Raw genomic sequence first — 10,689 nt, 5'->3', positions numbered from 1 at the left:
TGATAAAAAACATTATTTATCACCATTCCTTTTAATATTTCAAATTACTTATACAATTTTAATTCTGAGGGTGCTGTCTACTCCAAGGTGGACTATATCTACTTATAAGCTAAGTTTCATCCAGCTATAGCTGAAAGTGAGACATTACTTTGTATTTAAAACATGTTCTTCTCTATATAAAGATATTACCATAACTATGTTATAACTATTCATGAGATGAACATGGTTGTCTATGTGTACATAAGGCAGTAGCTGAAGTGGATAATTATTACAATCAAAGGGTTGAATAATTTCTTTGGTAGAGACATGGGGATATAACTCCCTTGACAGAACTCCCTGCAATTCTTATTAAGACTAATAGAAATTTTTCATATGAATAAAGACAAGAGTATACCCCAAAGAGTTGAATAGTAAAACTTTAAAATCTTACAAAATAGCAAAGTATTCTAGCTGATCTATGAACAATTAAATAAAAAGTTAAGACTACAATTAGAGAGGCCCTATAAATACAAATATCCTGCTATATAACTTCTTGAACAACAATGTAGTTTAAATTAAATTATAGTTTTGGAAACTTTTCATAGTAATTACAGACTATTCATGCAGAAAATTTAATTTTATTGAAGTTTAACAGTTTTGCTCTAGACACCACAGGTAACTTCATAAATATAATTTTATCCTAATGTTTAGGGTCAAATATCACTTCATAATTTCATGCCATTATTCACAAATGGATTTTGGACTTTTATATAAGGGAGAAAAGATTTAACTGCTCTTCCCAGTTGCTTTTAACCTTAACCAGAGCTATAAAATATTTTTTTCTTTTTCTTTTTCTTTTAATTTGAGAGACAGAGAGAGTTAGAGTGGGAGAGGGGAGGAGGGGCAGAAAGAGAATCTCAAGCAGGTTTAACACTAAGTACAGAGCTCAATGTGGGGCTCGATCCCACATGAACCCTGGGATCATGCCCTGAGCCAAAATAAAGAGTTGGATGCTCAACCAACTGAGCCACTAAGATGCTCCAAATATTTATATCTTGGAACTTTTCTCAGCAATTTAAGATTTCCATAAATAAATTTAGAAACAAATCTAAAGCAAAGCCATTTTTTTCATAGGCGATTAAGTTTTTTAAATTAATAATATTATCACTAATCATTCATATAAAATGGCAATCACAATTATATGCTTTTATTATGTAATTAAATCATCTATTAGACAAAAATATACCTTTCAAACATTTAAAAAAACATCACAACTTACAAAAAGAATTCATGAGGCTGTATTGACGTTTATCGAGGCTACTGGTAGCCAAATATTATTATTTCTCTATTAAGCTGACAATCAGTTTTTATACAGTAAAATAAAAGAGGGATTTCTTGATGACATTTTGAAGCAGAAAAAATCGGCTTTGAAGTCTATTTTCATGAAGTCCTGTAGCAACAATAAGAAATTGAAATGATGGTAACGCATTTAGGTCTTATGTAAATTTAAGAGGTTTGTTTCAAAAAATAAGGTAAGGTGGCTGCTAAAATAAATACAGGTATGCTAATTATCCCTAAAATTTATTTTGATGTATTTGAGGTATTATCTCCCTCCCCCAAAAAAACCTCTTTTAATACAAGAATGTTCCTTATTTGTGTAATTTGTCCTGCTCTTGGCAAGTAATGCTTGAAATTTACCCGTGCCTGTCTCATCCTTACTTGCAGACTTGCCTTCCACTCTCATGTTTACCTTTACCTGATGGGTCAACTGCCATTGATATTGTCCAGATCAGTAAAGCAATTCTGAGCATAACTGAAGCAATAAAACCCTTTCTACCTCACTACTGACAGTCATTTTGCCTTTCTTCCTTTTTAAAATTTCTTTGGAAATACAGTTGACCCTCAAACAGCACAAGGTTGGAAATGCCAAACCCCTTCACAGTGGAAAACCCACGTATAACTTTTGACTCCCCCAGAATTTAACCACTGAAGCTTATTTTTGACAAGAAGCCTTCTGAATAACATGGTTAATTAACACATTATGTTACACGTATTATACATTGTACTCTTACAATAAAATAATCTAGAGAAAAGAATCTCATTAAAGAAATCATAAGGAATAATATATTTACAGTACTGTGCTGGATTTATTTTTAAAAATCCACATATTAGTGGACCCATTCTTTTCAAATGTATGTTGCTTATTTTTCCGGTGTGGGAAACAATTGTGCTTAACAGAAACTAATTGGAAATCTGACTTATGAGATTGTTTGAGTTGGTTCTGTTTTGTTTGAGGTTGGTGCTATTTTATGTATTTGAAAAATGAGCCAACCTGCAATGTGAAAGATTATGAAACTGCCACAACCATGATTGTGGTCTGATTTCTGGAATTCTGGTGATATGAATGTGCCCTCTTCACATTGCCTCCATCTACATGAAAGGGAAAAATAGAGTTGCAGTGTCTTCAGTCTGTTTGGGAAAAACAAGAAGTATATAATACTGTTGTTTGAACGCTTCTTACACAAGTGAATTGTAGTGCTTTCTAGATAATGTGTGCTTAGCAATATGTGCTGTTTGTTTTTAAGGTCTCAGGATATCTCATAGAACCTTTTAACTTTCTGTAGGCTCCATGCACATAAATATGTAACAGTATTTAAAAATGACTTCAAAACAACATGAGTTTCTGTATTATTGCCTCCAGAAGTATTACAATTTAAAATACAACTGGTTTAATTATATGCTGAATACCATAACCATTAAATACACAAATACCAGTCTAAATATTTAAACAATTTCTTTCTAAATCTTAAGCAAACAAAAATGGGGGGGGGCATTCTTAAAACTCAAGAGAAAAAAGTACTCTCAATGTAGTTGCTAGATAAAATGACACCAGCTAAATTTGAATATAAGATAAATAATGGAATTTCTTTAGTGTAAGTGTGTATTATTGAGGTACTTATACTAAAATATTATGCATTGTGTATCTGAATTTCAAACTTAACTCAGTGCCTTGTATTTTATTCTCTAAATATAGCAACCCTGTCCAAGAGAAAAAATTCTCTTTATATCCATCAGTTTTATAAAAAGTCTTACTGTTAAAAATTAGTAACTAAAACCTGAATAGAATATGTTGAAACTAGGTAAGTTTTGAGTAGGTAAGAATTGGGGATGGAAACTAAGGAATTGGCTCACACAGATAAGGAGGTGGGCAGTTGAAAACCTTCAGGGCAAGCCAACAGGCTGGAAATTTAGGAAGGAGATAATGTTGCCATTTTATAGGACAGGCTGGTAGGTTGAAGTTTAGGCAGGGTTTCTATGTTGCAGTCTTGAGGCAGATTGAAAACTCCTTGAAATTGTGGGTAGAATTTATTTCCTCACAGTTGTATGATGGAGGTCTCCATTTTCTTGATGTTAGCTGGAACTCACAGACCCTAAAAGTCACCTATCTTCTTGTTATGTGCCCTACTTGATCTTCAAAGCCAGCAATGGAAAATTTCTCATGGCTTAAAACCTACTCTTGATTCAAGTAGATCTCGTTTCCCCTTCCCCGGACTGCTAAGCCCAGATTTAATGGGCTCATATAATCACATCAGGCTTTCCCCAATATTGCCTTTATCTTAAGATCAGCTGATTTGGAATCTTAATTACACTTTCTTAAAATTTTTTTAATGTTTTGTTTATTTCTGACAGATCAAGTAGGGCACATAATAAGAAGATAGGTGACTTTTAGGGTCTGTGAGTTCCAGCTATCATCAAGAAAATGGAGACCTCCATTATACAACTGTGAGGAAATAAATTCTACCCACAATTTCAAGGAGTTTTTAGGCAGAATCTTCCTCCAAGCCTCAAGACAGGAACTTGGCCTGGCTGACACCTCAATGCTGCACTATAAAAACCATGCCTTCTGATAACCTGAACAGAAGGTTTAAAAAAAAAAAACTGAGTTGTATTCATGTATTTTCCTATAATTTGGCATTATCTTCCTAACATACATATATTGCCTTCTTTGGTGGATAGATAGATAGATAGATAGATATAGATATAGATATAGATATAGATATAGATATAGATATAGATATAGATATAGATATATGTGTGTGTGTATCTCCCTTTTTTAAAAAAAAACTGAGTTGTATTCATGTATTTTCCTGTAATTTGGCTTCATTATCTTATCATTATCTTCACAATGCTTTTTGCATTGTGAAGTGGTTACCAGTTTAGCATATGGGAACTAGTCAGCCTGATTTACCTCCCATCTCTGTCCAACATTAGGCAAGTTAATTTTTCTAGCATCAGTTTTCTCTTCTGAAACAGGACACTAAGATTGTTATATGCAGTTTAAGAGGTCAGAAAATACCTAGAACAATTCCTAGCATAGAGCAACCTCTCAGAAATGTTAGCAAATAGTGCTATTCTTCTTAATTTTTTAAATTATTCAAATAATATACAAATACATTCTCCTATCATAAAAAGGAATATTGATCACAAGAGTGAAAATATTGTCTGTACTATGCACAATCATATACTTTTACCCACATCAGTAGTATCCTCTCTGAATTTTTAGAGCTCTAAAATTGGCTGTTAGCTGACACAAGTCCTCCTTCATATTTATTTGATATTCTAGCATATTTTCATGTATAAAGTTATTAGGTGGTATTCTTCAATATGTGGTTAGCTTCTCAGTTCCATCAAATATCCCATTGAAAGGTTAATTTTAATTCCATTGATTTATTAGAGTAATTTGGAGAGAGAAGTCATTTAAAGATAATGATACATTTCCATCAATTTTAATTTCTATACTAAAGAAGTATTGAGAAGATCCTCAAGGGAAAGGGGGAAAAAGTGAGTAAACAAATTAATTAATAAGCTTGAGTTGACATTTTCAAATGCCCCCTCAACTAGAATGGGGAAATAATTCATAATGATATAGGTACTGATCTTTTTCAGTTATCAAAATATCTAGGTGATACATAGGTGTTAAAATCAATGCCTTGAGTTATACTTATAAAGCACTGGGAAACTAAGTGTTAGAAATCTATGGCAAGTGTACTACTACACAATTTATTTCTAATTGGGAAAAGAAAAAATATGGCAACAATTGTTTTATTTTGTTTTATAAGACTTTACTGTTTTAGAACAATGCTAGGTTGACAGTAAAATTATACTCCCTGCTCCCACACATGCATAGTTTCCCTTATCAATACCCCCCCCAACACAGTGGTACATTTATTACAATCAAGGAAATTACACTGACATAACATTATCACCCAGAGTTCGTAATATATATTAGGGTTCAGCTTTGGGGTTATACTTCATTCTGTGGCTTTTGACAAATTTGTGACATGCATTCATTATTTTAGTGCCATACAAAATTATTTTTACTGCCCTAAATATCCTGTGTATTAGTCCTATTTATCCCCCTTCCCTCCAACTCCTGGAGACTTCTGTGATCTTTTTGTAGTCTCTATATATTAGCCTTCTTGAGAGTTTCATATGTCAGATTATACAATATACACAATTTTCAGATTGGCTTCTTTCACTTAGTAGTATGCATTTAAAGATTCTATGTGTCTTTACATGACTTGATAGCTTATTTCTTTTTAGCATTGAATAATATTCAATTGTCTGCAAGTTCCACACCTTATATATCCATTTGCTTATTAAAAACATCTTGATTGCTCCAAGTTTTGGCAATCATGAATAAAAGATGCCATAAACATTCAGGTGCAGGTTTTTGTGTGGGCATAGATGTCCATCTCCTTTGGACAAACACCAAAGAATGGACTATGTGGGAAAAGTATGTTTAGTTTTATTTTAGTATGTTCAGTTTGGTAATAAATCAACAGACTGTCTTCTAAAGTAGTTGTACTATTTTGCATTTCCACCAGCAATGAGAGTTCCTGTTTTTTCACATCATTGTCAGCATTTAGTGTTATTAGTGTTCCAAATGTTGGCCATTTTAATGTGTAATGTTGGTTTTAACTTGCATTGTTGTTTTGACTTGCATTTCCTTGATGGTATATGGTATGGAACATCTTTTCATATGTTTATTTTTCATCTACTTTGGAGAGGTATTTATTAAAGTTTGGACTATTTTTTTTATTGTATTGTTTTCCAATTCTGAGTTCTCTATTCTATTCCATTGGTCTATGTGTCTGTTTTTGTGCCAATACCATACTGTCTTGATGATTACAGCTTTGTAGTAGAGGCTAAAGTCTGGGATGGTGATGTCTCCCATTTTGGTTTTCTTCTTCAATATTACTTTGGCTATTCGGGGTCTTTTGTAGCTCCATACAAATTTTAGGATAGTTTGCTCTAGCTTTGAGAAGAATGCTGGTGCAATTTTGATTGGGATTTCATTGAATGTGTAGATTGCTTTGGGTAGTAATGACATCTTAACAATATTTATCCTTCCAACCCATGAGCATGGAATGTTTTTCCATTTCTTTGTGTCTTCTTCAATTTCCTTCGCAAATGTATGGCCAACTAATCTTTGACAAAGCAGGGAAGAGCATTCAATGGAAAAAAAGACAGCCTTTTTAACAGATAGTGCTGGGAGAAATGGACAGCAAAATGCAGAAGAATGAATCTAACTCATTTTCTCACACCATACACAAAAATAAACTCAAAATTGATCAAGGACCTGAATATGAGACAGGAAACCATCAAAACCCTAGAAGAGAAAGCAGGAAACAACCTCCTTGACCTCAACCCCAGCAATTTCTTACTTGACACATCCCCAAAGGCAAGGGAATCAAGAGAAAAAGTGAGCTACTGGGACCTCATCAAGATAAAAAGCTTCTGCACGACAAAGGAAACAATCAATAAAACTAATAGGCAACCAACAGAATTGGCAAAGATAGTTGCAAATGGCATATCAGATAAAGGTCTAGTATCCAATATCTATAAGGAACTCATCAAACTCCGCACCTGAAAAACAAATAATCCAGTGAAGAAATGGGCAGAAGACATGAACAGACGCTTCTACAAATAGGACATGCAGATGGACAACAGACACATGAAATGATGCTCAGCGTCCCTCCTCATCAGGGAAATACAAATCAAAACCACACTGAGGTACCACCTCATGCCGGTCAGAGTGGTTAAAATGTACAAATCAGGAGGCTCTAGATGCTGGCAAGGATGTGGAGAAATGGGCACCCTCCTACACTGTTGGTGGGAATGTAAGTTGGTGCAACCCTCTGGAAAACAGTATGGTGGTTCCTAAAAAAATTAACAATAGAACTCCCCTATGACCCAGCAGTAGCACTGCTGGAAATTTACCCAAGGGATACAGGAGTGCTGATGCATAGGAGCACATTTATCCCAATGTTCATAGCAGCACTCTCAACAATACCCAAAACATGGAAAGAACCTAAGTTTCCATCAACTGATGAATGGATCAAGAAGATATGGTATATTTATACAATGGAATACTACATGGCAATGAGAAAGAATGAAATCTGGCCATTTGTAGCAACATGGATGGAACTAGAGGGTGTTATGCTGAGCAAAATAAGTCAGACAGAGAAGGACAAATATCATATGTTTGCATGTATAGGTGGATTAGAAGGAAGTTAACGGAGGACGATGTGGGAGAAGAAGGGGAAAATTAGCTGAGGAGTGGGAGGGAGGCAAACCATGAGAGACTCTTGAATGCTGAGAACAAACTGAGGGCTGATGGGGGTGAGGGAGAGGGGAAGGGGTGTGATGGGCATGGAGGAAGGCACTTGTTGGGATGAGCACCGGGTGTTATATGTAAACCAACTTGACAATAAACTATTTAAGGAAAAAATAATAAATTGGGTTGCTTTCTTACTGATTTTAAGAGTTCTTAGTATATTTGGAAAACAGTCTTCTATTAGATGTATTTTTTTTTTTTTGCAAAAGAACCATATTCTGTTGCTTGACTTCTCATACTTTTGACTTTTTAAAAATATAGTGTATAAGTTTTGTTTAATTTTAATGAAGTTCAACTTAGTCATTAATTTTTTCCTGGATATGCATCTTTGTTGTTGTATCTAAAAGTCATTACCATACCCAAGGTTATGTAGGCTTTCTTATATCTATTTTATGTTCTAGGAGTTTTTAGTTTTTTATTTTACATACAGGTCTATGACTCATTTTTATTTAATATTTCTGAAGGGTATAGGTTTTGTATCTAGAAATAATATTTTTGAGTGTTGGATTTTCAATTGTTTCAGTATTATTTGTTGAAGAAACTAAATTTGCTCCATTGTATTACCCTTTCTTCTTTGTGAGAGATCAGTTGACTATATTTAGGTGGTCCATTTCTGTCCTGCATATTCTGTTCTATTGATCTATTTATTTCATTACTAACTGTTCTGATTAGTGCAGCTCTATAGTAAAACAGGAAGTCAAGTAGTGTCAGTCTTCCAACTTTTTTTTTTAATGTGTTGGCTATTCTGAGTCTTTTGCCTCTCAATATAAAATTTAGTATCAGCTTGTCAAAAGTCCACCAGATAACTTGTTTGGATTTTTATTGGGTTTACATTGAATCGATAAATCAAGTGGGAAGAGCTGACATTTTGACAGTATTTAATCTTCTCATCATGAACATGGAATATCTCTCCACTTATTTAGTTCTTTGATTTTGTTCAGAATTTTGTATTTTTCTCATACAGGTCATGCAGGTATTTTGTTAGATTTATACCTGAAAATTTCATTTTTAGGAGTACTTATATAAATGGCATTTTTACTGAGGTATAGTTGACACACAATGTTATATTAGTTTCAGGTGTACAGCATAGTGAATTGACAGTTCTGTATATTACTCAACACCATAAGTATAGGTACCATTTGTCATCATACAATGTTATTGCAAAATTATTGACTATGGTATTCTCTAAACTATACTTTTCTTGGCTGTCCCTTATTTATTTTGTAACTGGAAGATTGTACCTCTTAAATCCTTCACCTATTTTGCCCATCAATTTCCACCTTTTTATTGCTGGTTTATAGAAAAGTGATTAACTTTTATATAATAACCTTATATCCCACAGCCTTTCTATAATTCTTTATTTAGTTCTAGGAGTTTTCCTTTGATTCTCATAGGTTTTTATATAGACAACCATGTCTTCTAAAAATAAAACCAGGCTTATTTCTTCTTCCCAAAAAGTATATTTTATCCTTTCCTTTCCTTTCCTTTCCTTTCCTTTCCTTTCCTTTCCTTTCCTTTCCTTTCCTCTCCTTTCCTTTCCTTTCCTTTCCTTTCCTTTCCTTTCCTTTCCCTTCCTTTCCTCTCCTTTCCTTTCCTTTCCTTTCCTTTCCCTTTTTTACTGAAACAGTTAGAAATTTAATTATATTGAAAAAAGACTGGTGAGGAGGGATATGCTTGCCTTGCTATTGATTTTAACGAGAAAGAGTTGATTTCCTCACCATTAAGTATGATATTAGTTGGATGATTCTTTGGAGATTATCTTTGTCAAGTAGAGTGATTTACCCACTATTCCTACTTTACTTAGTTTTTATAATGAATGGGCATTGAATTTGGTCAAATGCTTATTTAGTGTCTAATAAAATGATCATGTGATGTTCCTTCTTTAACCAGTTTATATGATAAATTACATTAATTGATTTTAATTTATTGAAATTACTTGGTCATGATGTATATTTCTTTTTATATAATATTGGATTTGATTTACTAATATTTCATTGAGGATTTACTCATTTCATTGAGAATTTTTGAATTTATGATCTTGAGAAATCGTGATCTGTAGTTTTCTTGTAATGTCTTTGGCTTTAGTTTAGAGATAATGCTGGCTTTTGAATGAGTTAGGAAGTATTCTCTCTGTTTTTATCCTATGAGAGAGATTCTGAAGAATTTATAAAATTTATTTCTTAAATGGTTAGGTGAATTCACTAGAGACTAACACATCTGACCCTGGTGTTTACTGTTTGGGAAGAATATTAAATATTGATTCAATATCTTTAATAAATAAAGATCTATTCACAGAGTCTATTTTCTCTTGCGTGAGGTTTGGCAGTTTGTGTCTTTCAAGGAATGGTCCATTTCATCTAAGTTATCAAATCAGTGGGTCTAGAATTGTTCATTATATTCCTTATTTATCTATTTAACATCCATAGGATCTGTAGTGATGTTTTGATATTAGTAATATGTACTAGTTTTTCTTAGTTATTCTGGCTACAGGTTATTCAATGTTACTGATCTTTTCAAAGAATCAGCTTTGGTTTTCTTAATTTTATCTATTGATTTCCTGTTTTCAATTTTATTCATTTTCTCTCTAACTGTTATTATTTCTTTTCTTCTGCTTACTTTGGATTTAATTTGCTCTTTTTTTTTTTTTAAAGATTTTTTTTTAAATGTTTTTATTTATTTCTAGGAGAGACAGAGAGAGACAGCATGAGCAGGGGAGGGTCAGAGAGAGAGGGAGTCACAGACTGAAACAGGCTCCAGGCTCTGAGCTGGCAGTCAGCACAGAGCCCGACGCGGGGCTTGAACCCACGAACCGCGAGATCATGACCTAAGCGAAAGTCGGACGCTTAATCGACTAAGCCACCCAGGCGCCCCTAATTTGCTCTTTTTTTTTTACTTTACTAAAGTGGAAACTTAGATTACTGATTTTAGATCTTTCTGCTCTAATATATGCATTCAACACAATATATTTCCTTCTAAGTGTTGCTTTTACTGCATCCTATAAATTTTGACTAGTTGTGTTTTCATTTTGT

The sequence above is a fragment of the Hyaena hyaena genome, unplaced genomic scaffold, assembly GCF_003009895.1.
Source record: "Hyaena hyaena isolate Hyena2069 unplaced genomic scaffold, ASM300989v1 scaffold_1059, whole genome shotgun sequence".
Classification (NCBI taxonomy): Eukaryota; Metazoa; Chordata; class Mammalia; order Carnivora; family Hyaenidae; genus Hyaena; species Hyaena hyaena.
Note: the sequence above shows the minus strand (reverse complement) of the source record.